The 13,740-nt window shown below is 32.5% G+C and overlaps 1 protein-coding gene and 1 long non-coding RNA gene across 6 annotated transcripts in view; both read right to left on the bottom strand.

Moving 5' to 3' along the window:
• LOC126969958 (uncharacterized) overlaps window positions 1-13,740 on the bottom strand; it is a 238,884-nt gene that overhangs the window by 214,657 nt on the left and 10,487 nt on the right. The window lies entirely within an intron of this gene.
• LOC126969884 (A disintegrin and metalloproteinase with thrombospondin motifs 1) overlaps window positions 1-13,740 on the bottom strand; it is a 179,960-nt gene that overhangs the window by 165,837 nt on the left and 383 nt on the right. The gene's annotated exons all lie outside the window — the stretch shown is intronic.

Here is a 13,740-nt window from a genome sequence, read left to right on the forward strand (position 1 = left end):
TGTTCTTTATATCTACTTTTAAAACAATTCATAACTATTACACTTATGCTATAGATTATAAATTATAATTAATGTAGTCTAAAAATATATCCAGCATTTCCCAGCGTAACCCAGGCAACGAAAATCACAATTAAAATAGATTGCAATGCTGTAACCTTGCTTGAGTACATTTCTGACATGGTGATAAAATCTATAAGGATTATTTCATTCTTAAGGATATACTATGCATAATTATTGGCCATTTGCGAGTACAGTCAACAGCAAAAATACACTTTATTTAACTATGAACAACTGGCAGCCATTACGAACGCGGTATTTTTAATTTTATTTGAAGTGAATAATTCTTTCAGTGTCTCTAGCACTTTATGTGGATATTGAATGAGACCGAACTATCATGTTCAGCTATATAATAATATAATATAATATAATATTGACACACTTTTTACACAAATTATCTTGCCCCGAGTTAGGCATATATAGCCTGTGTTATGGGTTGCAAGACAACGATATATTTAATACAATATACTTACTTAAACATACATAAATACATATAAACATCCATGACTCGGAAACAAACATCCATATTCATCATATAAATGCTTGCACCTACCGGGATTCGAACCCGGGACCTCTATCTTAGTAGGTAGGATCGCTAACCACTCGGCTATACAGGTCGTCATATCTATAGCTATATAACACTCTTTCGGGTAAAATCGGCTAGAATTGTGTACGGGAACTGTGATGGGTTCACAGTAAAATTTGCCAGAGCAATTTATACACAAATATAATTGTATATACATAAAGTAAATTTTATTAGTACTTTATAAATCCTTGTCTTGATCAACATTTTGCTTGTGTGGTCCAGTCGGGCTTTATAGCTTGAGAAAGTCGCATCAAAATAACTCCATCCATTTTTGGGTATATGCTGTTGTGAGAAATAAAAGGCTTTTATTATTAACATTACTTAAATATAACCACCTGGGATGTTTTGCAAATGTCCTAAACTAAAGTCTGCAACAACCAAACTAGAAAACAAATTAAATTGGAATTTTAATTAAAATTTACTTTTCATTCTCAGTGTACATAATCAAACAGCCAGTACATAGCGTATATATGTAAAATAGAACCTGTCCGTCTGTCAATATTGACTTGTAATTATCGTCTCTATAATTCCTATTACCTACTGACATAGGTACATAATTCAATAGCTTGCTTGAACTCACCGAGCCATTTCTTGATCACAAAACTATAAATCCGTACGCCATTTTGTTTGTGCTCTGTGTAATATGTATTACCACAGAGTAGGCATGCATATTATTTTCTTTTTTTATGAAAATCAGGGACGAGACGAGCAGGACGTTCAGCTGATGTTAATTGATATTGAAAAACCCAAAATATCTGAGAGGCACTACAACTGCGCTCTTATCCTTGAGACATAAGATGTCAAGTCTCATTTGCCCAGTAATTTCACTAGCTACGGCGCCCTTCAGGCCGAAACACAGTAATGTCTATACATTACTGCTTCACGGCAGAAATAGGCGGCGTTGTGGTACCCATAATCTAGCCGGCTTCCTGTGCAAAGGAGCCTCGCGTTTTATCACACTCGGTTAGTTTTATATAAGAAAAGTCTAAGTACGTTCTATAGGTCTCAGCCTCAGACCCACGTTTATTATATGAATTTTTCACCAAATAGTATGACCACAGAGTAAGGATGGATACTTACGATATAAAAAGATTTTAAAAAAATATATAAAATTATTTTTTTATTTTTTTTATTCCCACAAGTAAGAGATAGCACTTTAAATATAATAAACTGTCCTAACCTTGATGAGTTGGGATGGTAATATTAACCCGCCCACCAAAGAAAGTAGCCCGGAATTTCTTACACACCAGGGAAAAGATTGGCTAACATGGTTTGGCATTAAATAAAATCCGACTACTTACATATCAGAATTTTTTTATATAATAATCCGTTCTATTACGTGCCACAGATTATTGATAACAGATGAGAGATAACGAAGGCTTTTAAGGAGATAAGACGCGTAATCGTAACGTAATGATACAAGTCGTGTATAAGTTACGAAATTTTCTGTATCAAATTCGATAATCTGTTTATTAGCTTCGATACAAGAAACTATCTTTTTTTTAAACTAGTTGCTGTCTGCGATGTCGTCTGCGTGGACGGTATTAAGTCTCAAAATAGTATAATATTCTTGTAAAATTAAATATTTAAACTATTATATGTAATAGTTTTTAAGTTTTGCCCGGATATACATATAGACAAACATTCTACAAAGTATTTTTTAAGCTCGGTATTGTTTCTAGAATACATAGCAATTTTTTTTAAACAATATTCAATGTAAAGGTTTTACTTCGTAATATTTGACGATATAATATTTACTAACTCGGTATATTCTGTAATAATATAATAATAATTATATTGACACACTTTTTACACAAATTATCTTGCCCCAAGTTAAGCATATATAGCCTGTGTTATGGGTTACAAGACAATGATATATTTAATACAATATAACTACTTAAACATACATATAAACATTTAAACATCCATGACTCGGAAACAAACATCTATATTCATCATATAAATGCTTGCAGTTGCACCTACCGGGATTCGAACCCGGGACCTCTTATATATTAATTTAATTTATATTTTTATGAAAATGAGATTTTTTTATGACAATAAGGGACGAGACGAGCAGGATGTTCAGCTGGTATGGTATGATAATTGATACACACTGCCCATTACAATGTAGTAGCGCTCAGGATTCTTGAAAAACCTAAGTCCTGAGCAGCACAAGATGTTAAGTCTCATTTGACCAGTAATTTCACTAGCAACGGCGCCCTTCAGACCGAAACACAATAATACTTACACAATACTGCTTCACGGCAGAAATAGGGGCCGTTGTAGTACCCATAATCTAGCCGGCATCCTGTGAGCCTCCCACTGGTCCGATGGGAGATAAAAGATTTACTTTCGCAATTGTACAACTACTTCCAGTAATTATTGCTTCATAGTTCTGACACCTGTAATTAGTGAGGATTTACATTATACCTACAAATTAGTTTTACCATAATGGCCCATTAAAGAATGATGTAATACAAAACAAACAAACTGGAATCCGGCTTGCGATGAAGATATTTGGTGTGATTTATTCATAGAGAGGATGAATGAGTGAACGCAAATGAGTTTTTTTTTCGCTTACGAATAAGTGAGAAATAACGTTTGGGACAAGGTTTTTTATTTCACATCATTATTTACACGTCAAGATAGTTTGTGACAACTGTGAAAAAAATTGAGGTTAACTGTTAGCCTCTATTTTGAGCAATGTACGCACACTATCACAAAGTGACATACAAATCGCGAGTGTAGGACGTACGAGTAGCTTGTCACGCAAAAAGTAAAAGTTCTGAGCAGCACAAGATGTTAAGTCTCATTTGACCAGTAATAGGCGCCGTTGCGGTACATGGGTGGTTATTATGGAATATAGCCGGCATCCTGTGCAAAGGAGCCTCCCACTGGTATGGAAAAAGAATAATGTGTTGGAAGTTATAGGCTTAGAAACTAATATTTCACCAGTAATTTTAACGCATTTTTGCAAAACATTCAACGTTAGAAACAGTTCAATTTTACATTTATATAAAGAAAGGATGTCAATATTATTTCCCCTTGAAATATAACTATTTAACGCAGATGTTACTGAGGATTTACATCATGCCATCGAATGTCATGACGGACCGACTCGCATGGTGTAAATGGTCACTAATGAATGATGTAACAGAAACCAAATAATGTGGTATCCGGATAGCGGTTGTTGATCAATATAGAAGCCTTTGAGTTTCTTCCATTTATTATCTAAAATCATGTATGTATATACAAATTCAAATATTTTGGGCTTTTTTTTAATATAAAATATGGATTACAATGTGATATCGTACAATAAACATTTATAATTTGAGAGCCTGAGGGTGTTCGCTTTATTCCCAGTCCGTGGTGTCATTAAGAAAATCGTTTATGCTATAGTTACCTTTCCCACATTTTCAACGTTTTTTAACAATTCTTTTAAATTTCGTAACATATTTGTTTTGTACATTTTCTGGGATCATATTGTAGACATACATCGCCCAACAAAAGACTTACTAACTCGACCCAACCGAGTAGTAGGCATAACAAGTTTGTTCCTCGTGTTAACATTATGAATGTCACAGTTTCTAGAAAATTCCTCAATGTGCTTATGAACATACAGAACATTATCCAAAATGTATTGAGAAGCAACAGTCAAAATGTTTAATTCTTTAAATTTTTCTCTTAATAATTCTTTAGGACCGACGATTTTAGGAGGAGGAATAATAATATAATATTGACACACTTTTACACAAATTATCTTGCCCCAAACTAGGCATAGACTGTACTATGGGCACAACAAAACGATATATTTAATACAATATACTTACTTAAACATATATAAATACACTAGTGAACCCAACAGACGTTGTCCTGTACACACGTCTTAAATTTGAAAAATCGGTCCAGCCGTTAGGAGGAGTTCACTAACATACACATGAGCAGGAGAATTATATTATATGGACGGAATTGAGAATCTAAATCAATCTCAAATTCACTGAAACAAACAAAAATCATCAAAATCCGTTCAGCCGTTTAGGAGCTAGTTTAATTGTGAATCTAAACCATCCTCGAATCCCCTTGAATTCACACAAAAAACTTCATCAAAATCGGTCCAGCCGTCTAGGAGTTCAGTGACATACACACGCACACAAGAAATATATATATATAAAGATAAAACATCCATGATTCGGAAACAAACATTCATCATAATATAAATGTGTGCACCTACCGGGATTCGAACTCAGGGACCTCTCAGTAGGACTCGCTCAGTAGGCAGGGTCACTAACCACTGGGCTATTCGTCTTATCATATTTATTTCTAGCTGACCTGGCAAACGTTGTTTTGCCATATAAATTATATATTATATGTAAAACTTCCTTGAGCTTCAACGAATCTATTACAAAAGATTTCATTGAGATCGCTTTAGGAGTTATTAGGGAACATACAAACATACATTCTCTTTTATATATATATAGATAATGAACAATATATTAAAAAATCATAAAACTTTGAACGGATTTGAATTAAATTTCTTGTGTTTTTATATGAATATTTTTTGTGTAGAGATGCATTATTAGATATTGGATTTCCTATTGTTATTTTTTTACATAGGTACTTAAAAATTTTATATTCTTAGATTTCGCATTTATATCAAAATATACTCGAAAAAATATCGCAAATTATTCATTTATTTTGAGAAAATTATATTTTTATTATAACTATAAAAAATATTTTTATAGTTTCCATTAGGAATCAATAGGTTATACTCTTTGTTTTAGTGTGCGTGCCTTGCTGAAAATAGAGGTTAACAGTTCGCCGCTATATTTTCGACGTGTTCACAGCTATCAGACATATAAATTACCTATGCCTATTATAAATTCTATTTATCTATATACCTTTTGTGTGATATAAATAATTTAATTTTTTACATGAATTAAAATAGGTTACTTACTGTAGAAAATGCATTAGGATATTGCGTAAAAATATAATTCCATCATATTGAGAAACCAATTTGGTTGAATAATTGTAATTATTTTACAAGTGTAAGCGCAATCCACGTGGACGAATTCTCGTAAAAAAATTAAATAAATATGCAATCAATAAATGCATACAGACAATTATTTATCATTAAAAACAAGCATAAATTTAAATTATTATAAACAAAGGACGTAAAAAGCATTATTATGATCAAAGTGTGTAATTTCGCAGATGTTAATGATTATAAATATTATATAGGAAACAGATGATACGATGAAGAGACAAGACAAATGTTGCTTCCTAGTTCATAAGTTCACTTGTTAACTTTGAGTATGAAACATGTCGGAGATGGCATTAATATAATAAACATAAAAATACTTTTAATATTGTTACTGTACGGTCGACATAGTTTTTAAAGTGAAACTTTTATAACATCGTCTCAAACTTTTTCATCTGTGTGTTGCATGTCGCGTGACGGTCAAGCAGCGCCTATAGTTCGCATATTGGATGCAATTGCGTTCGGGTGGAAGAGTAGGTTCGAACCCCACACACTTGATAAAGTTTTTTTTATTTTATGAAAATGTAAAGCTTAATATATACTTTTTTTTTCTATGCTGTTATTAATACCTATGTTATTTTGTGAAAAAAAGTTTCACTTGCATAGTGGTTTCATAAGACCACACAATTGATTTTTTTTGGCATAGGGCTTTTATAAAGTAGAGGAGGACAAACGAGCGTCCAGGTCACCTGATGTTAAGTGATCACCACCGCCCACATTTTCTTGCAACAGAGGAATAACAGGAGCGTTGCCAGCCTTTTAGAAAGGTGTACGCGCTGTTTTTGAAGATACCTTGTGGTATTGTCCTGGAAAACCATACTGTAGACGAACGCCACACATCCAGATGGTGGGATGATATCCTAATTTCTGGCGTGTCGTGCGATGAAATCTTGCAGCTGGAATCAAACCGCTCTTCGGAACACTCCCCGTGATAAATGCGGACACACAATGAAGCGACGTCTTTACGCAACGCCAAGTGATCTAGCCGTTCACAGAGCACTGGATCCCCGTCTATTTGAACAGCTCTTCGTTTCGCGCGGTCAAATGGATTGAGCTGATGCTAGGGTGTGCCGGAATGGAGATGACAACAATACTCCATATATGGCCGGACCTGTGCTTTGTAGAGCGCTAGAATGTGGGCCGGAGTGTTTCTAACCAAGCGTGACTTCCTACAATTAATGCTATTTGGAGAAATAGTCATCTATTATAGGTCGCTCTCTGTTTTGATGACCATTTCTACAAATGTCTTTTATGAAAATAAAAATGAGTGGCTTTTACTAAATCGATTTTAATCATTTAAAGTGCATCTGATAAGTACAACTAGGTTCACCATCACGTTACGAACAAGTGGTAAATCCTTTTGAAAGATGTGCACACCTAATTTGATTGCATCCAACTACTTAATTACTTTAATCTCAACATAAAGCCAAAACTTACATTTTTAATAGAAATTTGTGATAAATATTAGCACATTTTTATGTATCTGTTGTTTTGGTTTTGTATTAGAAATAGTTTTAATTTTAAACTTAGTTATTTCCAATTTGATTTTTATTAAAATGTTTCAAGTAATTAGGAATTATCATCATCGTCATCATAAGCTGGAAGACGTCCGAAGAATGCTGGACAAAAGCCTCTATCACTATCATGTAGATTTCTACGACCATTGGTCCTTCGCTGCCCTAATCCAACGTATTTCGGAGATCTTGACCAGATCGTCGGTCCATCTTGTGGGGCCCCTGCATCTTCCGGTACGTGGTCGCCATTCGACGACTTTACAGCCCCAATGTTCCCTGCCCACTGCCACTTCAGTTTCACAATCATTTGGGCTATGTCGGTGACTTTGGTTCTCCTACGGATCTCCTCACTTCAGATTCGATCTCACAGCGAAACTCCGAACTTATTAAGCCTATTTCTTTATACATCAGTAATTTATTTGTAAATTTATGTTAGTGTGCTCATTTAAAAATAGCCTTTTATTTATAAAAATGTACTTTCCGGTACGCATCTCCTCGTGGTTAGATTCTTTAAGGTTTTAAAAAAGACAGACTTGAATAATTAATGAATGTTCGATGGGACAAATTTGAATGAAAACAAAATAAAAATAAATAAAAAAAAATCAAAGTTGTCGTGTCTGTCCATATATTATTTACAAGAAAGAAATTTATACACGTTGCACGTAACAGAGCCTAAGAAAAATCATATTACATATTTTATCTTCTTGTCATCTATTGCATGTTGTATTGTAGCAAACTAACCGTAATTAACCGGCTTTAAAACAAAAAGTTAAGTTTATTAAGACAAAACGCTGAATTCGCGCAATGCTTGCATACAGTCTACTTATTAGTAGAGTAAAATCGCTTTCCGCTGTCTGTCTGTATATCCGTAAACTTCCCGCTAAGACCAAAATCGACAATCCGACAGACTTTTATGCGGTCTTTCACCGTTAGTCAGATAATTTTTGCATTATTTTTCAACCAAGTCACCAAAAAATATATTTAAACGTTGGTAAAACCTACTAACAGAACAAGAGAATACATACTACCGAGATGCTAGAAATGATGTATGTATAAGAGAATGTAGTTCTTCTAAAAAGCTAAATAGCACTCTGTAGTAATATTTTTACGGTTGACTGAACCATTTCTTTCATTAGCATTTTTACTAAAATTTGCGTAATACGCAAATCTTTTTTGATCTTATCTAACTTATCTAGGCATTTTTTACAAAATTGGGCTTTAAATGTAAATTATAATAACTGATATTATCATATTAGCAGCATTATTACATATCGCAATATGGACTGGCTGTCTTTAAACACCATAGTGCTGCATTAAGAGGAAGTTTTCGCTACAATGCAACCAAATGTTAGAATAATTTTCCACATCCTCTTCGTGAATTACGAACCGTCGAAAATTTTCGTCGGAAATGTAAGTCACGATTCTTGGAACAACAAAAACAAGATCAGCTTTGGGAGCATTGGTGGTGAAAATATAGGTGTTCTCCAGTTTTATAGATATATGTTTGTTGATATAGGTTTCTTTTAATACTACTGTTTGTTTTAAACATCTAAATATTTTACTATCGACTATTTTGTATTGAGTTTTATGTACATATTATTATTAGGAATTGTTTACTATGTGTCGAGCGCACTGTATCTCCAAAGTTAAACGGGCACCGCTGAAAATCAGTGCTGTGTCATAGCCACGGCCGTGTCACAGATAATCCTGAGTCGGTAACCCATTTCCTGCACTGCACAGGAACTCTCTAATATTAAATCTATTACTATTGAAATACGTTCTTTTTTGGTTTGTTTTGTACTTTTATCTTTTTATATTAACTGTATCCTATCAGTGTTTTGTGAAATAAATGTTTTTCTTTCTTTCTTTCTATATAATTCTACTGTATGCTTTAGAAATTATCAAAGGTTAAAACAACGGCTGATGATTCAGACACACCTCTTTTGCCTGTCTAGAATTGAGTATTTTTCTCATGGCTGCAGCTCTTTTGCGCGTTATTTTCAAACAAAATTTGTGTGCACAAATATCTTCAGATACTTCACAATTTTTCTGCATTCCACCCGTATGAAACTGGGGCGAATCCAATTAAAAGATTACTTAAAGTAAAAGAAACAAATTCTGGCAACGCATCTCCTGACCCATGCTGTTGCGAAAGTCCATGGGCGGTTCTTGCCCGTTTGCCCCGTCTTATATAAAAAAAAATGGGCGAAAATGTTTACGACACTTCTTCGCTAACTAGGCGGCTGGTACATACATAAAATAGTGACTAGAAGTCTAACAAAATCTTTATAGTTCATAGGTTATGACACAAAACTAACCGAACCGGTTTCATGTTAACGACAACTTTTCGCAAATCACATCGTAAATAAGACCTCTTTGAATATTAATACACAAAAGTTATGAATAAAAAGTTATATTGGCCGTTTGTGGCAGACGAACTTACATTGCTTTTAATGTTATATTATTTTGGCATGGTTTTTGTGGGATTTTTACAATCGTGAATTCTACTAATGTAAAATTTATTACGTTAGATCTTTTAAATATACAATAGCAACTATTCGCTTAAAGATGGAGGGTTTTAATATAATAATCAAATATTTTATTTAACTATGTGTGTAAGTAGATTTTTTGTCTTGTGTCCTTTGCTTCCCTAAATAGTAACTATTTACAACTTATTAATTAGTATAATTAAAACTCTTTTAGTCTTTCATAAATATTTAATAATAATAATAATATTTAAGAAGCAAATAAAATTTTATGAACGATGCGGGACTCGAACCCACGACCTCTGGCGTTCCGTGCCAGTGCTCTAACCAACAGAGCTAACCGTTCGAGTGACGTATCGTCATAAAATCTTGTATGCTCTGTTCAATTCTCAGGTTGTGGCTTCATCTTCATCATTATCATTTTGTTTTTAATCCTAGAAGTGAAAGTTATCACTTTAAAAAGGTCCTAGGTACCAATTCCCCAGTCCCTCGATTATGTAAAATTTTAAATTCTTATAGCGTAGCTGATATTAATATATTTGCTGATACCTTAGCCAAATTCCGCAAGACCATTTGCAGCATCATTGGTAATCTTTAATAATGTTATAATTGGAAAATTAATGTAACTGTGTATAGCTAACTCATTTATTAATTAAAAAAAAATGTTTAATTTGTAACTTATTGTATATAATACCTAAAATTAATTACTTCTGTGCATGCTGTGTTTATTTGTAAGTACATCACTACATTTAGTTCCTAGTTTTTAGTTCTTCTTTTTATATTTGTGTGTATTATTGTAAGTGATTGTAAATAAACCTAATAAATAAATAAAAAACATAACAAATTGTTAATATTTAAGAAGTACTATTATTTTGAAGATTACCAAAAAATAACTAGTTTATCAGTTACATTCTATTACTGAAGAAAGAAAATAAAAACAATCTGAGAGATTATTCCACGGAAATAGCGAATTATTGACGAATATGTTAAAACGATAGTTCCTCCCCCCGCGCTACGCACTCCCCGCCACCGATAGGACTGCTTCATTAATACACATTCACTATATCCATTATTCAAAAGATAAGAAATGTTCTAATTAGACAAAGAACAAAAATAAAAGATGCACTGACCCACGCATTGAAACTAAAATGGCAATGGGCCGGTCATATATCACGACTCACAGACAACAGATGGACGATAAAGACAACGAAATGGAAAGGGCCGGTGGGTATTAGAAAAGTTAGAAGACCGTGTAAGAGGTGGGCTGATGATGTGATTGAATACGCTGGAAAAGACTGGCTAATAGTGGGCAAAGACCGAATAGTGTGGAAAAAATGGAGGAGGCCTTCACCCAAAGAGGGGTCCATACTACTAATTAAACATTTATTATTAAGAAATAGAAAAAAAATACTAACATAAAACTATTCTCTTTTTAAGTTCTTATAATATTACGCTTAAGTTAAGTTAAGTTTATTAACAATAATTATAAGTTTGTTTTAATTTTTAAATTTAGCTTAACTTAATTATGTAATTTAGTATGGGAATAAAAAGCTTTTTTATTTTATTTTTATATCCATTATTTTCCACCGTATTTTGGAAAACCTAGTAGTGTATATCTCGGATATGGTTCCAAAGATTTTGATCAAAACCCTCTCTCTCTTTCTTTCACAGTCAAATTCAAATAAACTTTATTCAATTAGGCATAAACTAAGCGCTTTTAAATCTTCACTGTGTAAATTTCTTTTAAATTATTGGATCTACCATATGTTTAGAAAAACTAGAGCTCGAGAGAAGTAAATACAAGAAACTCAATGGCCACTCATTTCGATCAAATAGACAATTTACAATGGCTGTAATATACTAATACATAAAAAAAAATGTGTTAGGTGCTGCATCAAATTTATGAATCATGTTTAAATAATATATATCTATAAAATCTAATATATAAAATTCTCATGTCGCGGTGTTTGTAGTTAAACTCCTTCGAAACGGCTTGACCGTTTCTCATGAAATATTGAGTGCATTTTGGGTAGGTGTGAGAATCAGATAACATCTATTTTTAATCCCCCTAAATGTTGAGGGTGGTCCGCATGAGTCAGCATTAAAAAATTCATACAACTTCAAATTTACACCCATCTACGATCAACAGTTACTTTTGTAACGCGATTTTAATATCGGCAATACAACGTTTGCTGGGTCAGCTAGAATTTCATGAAAATTAAAAATATTTCATAATATTTGATGCATCAAAATTTAGAGGTTGAATTCATTGTTTGTGTAAGGAAGTATTCTTTGTGAAGATGATGGTCGTGATTACTGTCATAAGTAGTAATTTCTTCGCATGACGCCTTTCTTTAACTTTTTAAATCAATATTATTTACGTAGCTGCAAACAGATAACTTATTACACCAACCTAAGCTCGATAGTACAATCTATTAATTAATTTATGCAACGATCAAATATTAACGACAGTAAATACACTATCAAATATTTCCTTATCTCTCTGCTCTTGCAAGATTATATTATGAGTATCAAATAAATATATGGCATTATTTAGAATTTGGTACAATTTTATATTTTACGTTACGTAAAACATAATATATGTAATAATATGTATTTAATATTCCGTCTTATATATAAAATTCTCGTATCATGGTGTTAAACTTTGAACTCCTCCGAAACGGCTTGACCGATTCTCATGAAATTTTGAATGCATATTGGGTAGGTCTAAGAATCGGACAACATCTATTTTTCATCTCCCTAAATGTTAAAGGTGGTGACAATAATTATTGTTTTAAATTTTTTTGACTTTTTTTTTAAATGTGTTTTATTATGAGTCAGCATTAAAAAAGTAAATACAACTTAAAATTTTCACCCATCTACGATCAACAGTTACTTTAGTATCGCGATTTTAATATCGGCAATACAACGTTTGCTGGGTCAGCTAGTACTTAAATATTATTTTCTATGTGTAGAGATCTTAGAATAGTCAATAATGATAAAAGTCTACCTTAAGTACTTTTATAAATAATTTGCACCTTCATTAAAAACATTTTTTTACTCAATAAATAAAATAACCAATTAGAATATAGATCAGTACTTGGAAGGACATGCTTATGTTTTCAAATAATATAAGTAATAAAGTAAGTCCAACGTTCCGGGATTTTTTTTATGCGGTCAGCTTTTTTGAAGTGAAGACTTCTTTAGCGGCGCTGAGCTCTATTCTTGGGATGGGAATAAAATGTTCAACTCGCGTCAGGACACGTGACCTGATCACAAAATTCGTGAGACAGTCGTTGAAATAATTGATGAAAGTTGATTTTTCTGACAGATAAACTTAAAATTAATGTAAAATAATTATTATAATAGTTCTGAAATGTTAAGTTTTTTATGTAATATAAATTATCATTTTTGTGTCCGATAGCGCAATAAATGAATATTGTATTTAGCCACATAAATGCTAACTTTTATACTGATAAATAAAGCAATTCGTACGAAATTATTCCCTAACCATTCCAAAATATTCAAAAATGCACAACGTTAATGTTCAAGTTTTCATTTTTATCGGCACAGCCGGAGTGCAACCCGTTTTTTTATATTTAGTCACCTTCATCTGTTAACGGGGACACTAGATAGTTATTTAATAAGATTTAGAAGGTATAGTGTTACTACGTGACCTTATAAAACTCTACATTATCGTTTCTTACGTTCTACGGATATAGAGTCTTTCGTAAGAACACTTTCAGTTTCAAAATCACTTGCGCAACACCGAAGATCATTTGTACGTAATGACTGATTGTATATTATTAATACTATTTATAATACATTTAAACTGTTGATATTTAAATGTCATATGTTATCATAAAATATGGATTAATTAATAGTTCGGAAATCAATCGTGACTCTTGTTTTTGTTCAAATTCGCACTTAAATTGTATATTATTTAATTTATTGCCAGTGGTTATATAACATTAAGTTTGACATTGACTGTATCAGTACTAAAAGTAAATTAGAAGTTTAGTGCTAGTTTTTTAGTATCAGGTATTGGAATGAATAGTA

Source organism: Leptidea sinapis, chromosome 19, assembly GCF_905404315.1.
Source record: "Leptidea sinapis chromosome 19, ilLepSina1.1, whole genome shotgun sequence".
Lineage (NCBI taxonomy): Eukaryota > Metazoa > Arthropoda > Insecta > Lepidoptera > Pieridae > Leptidea > Leptidea sinapis.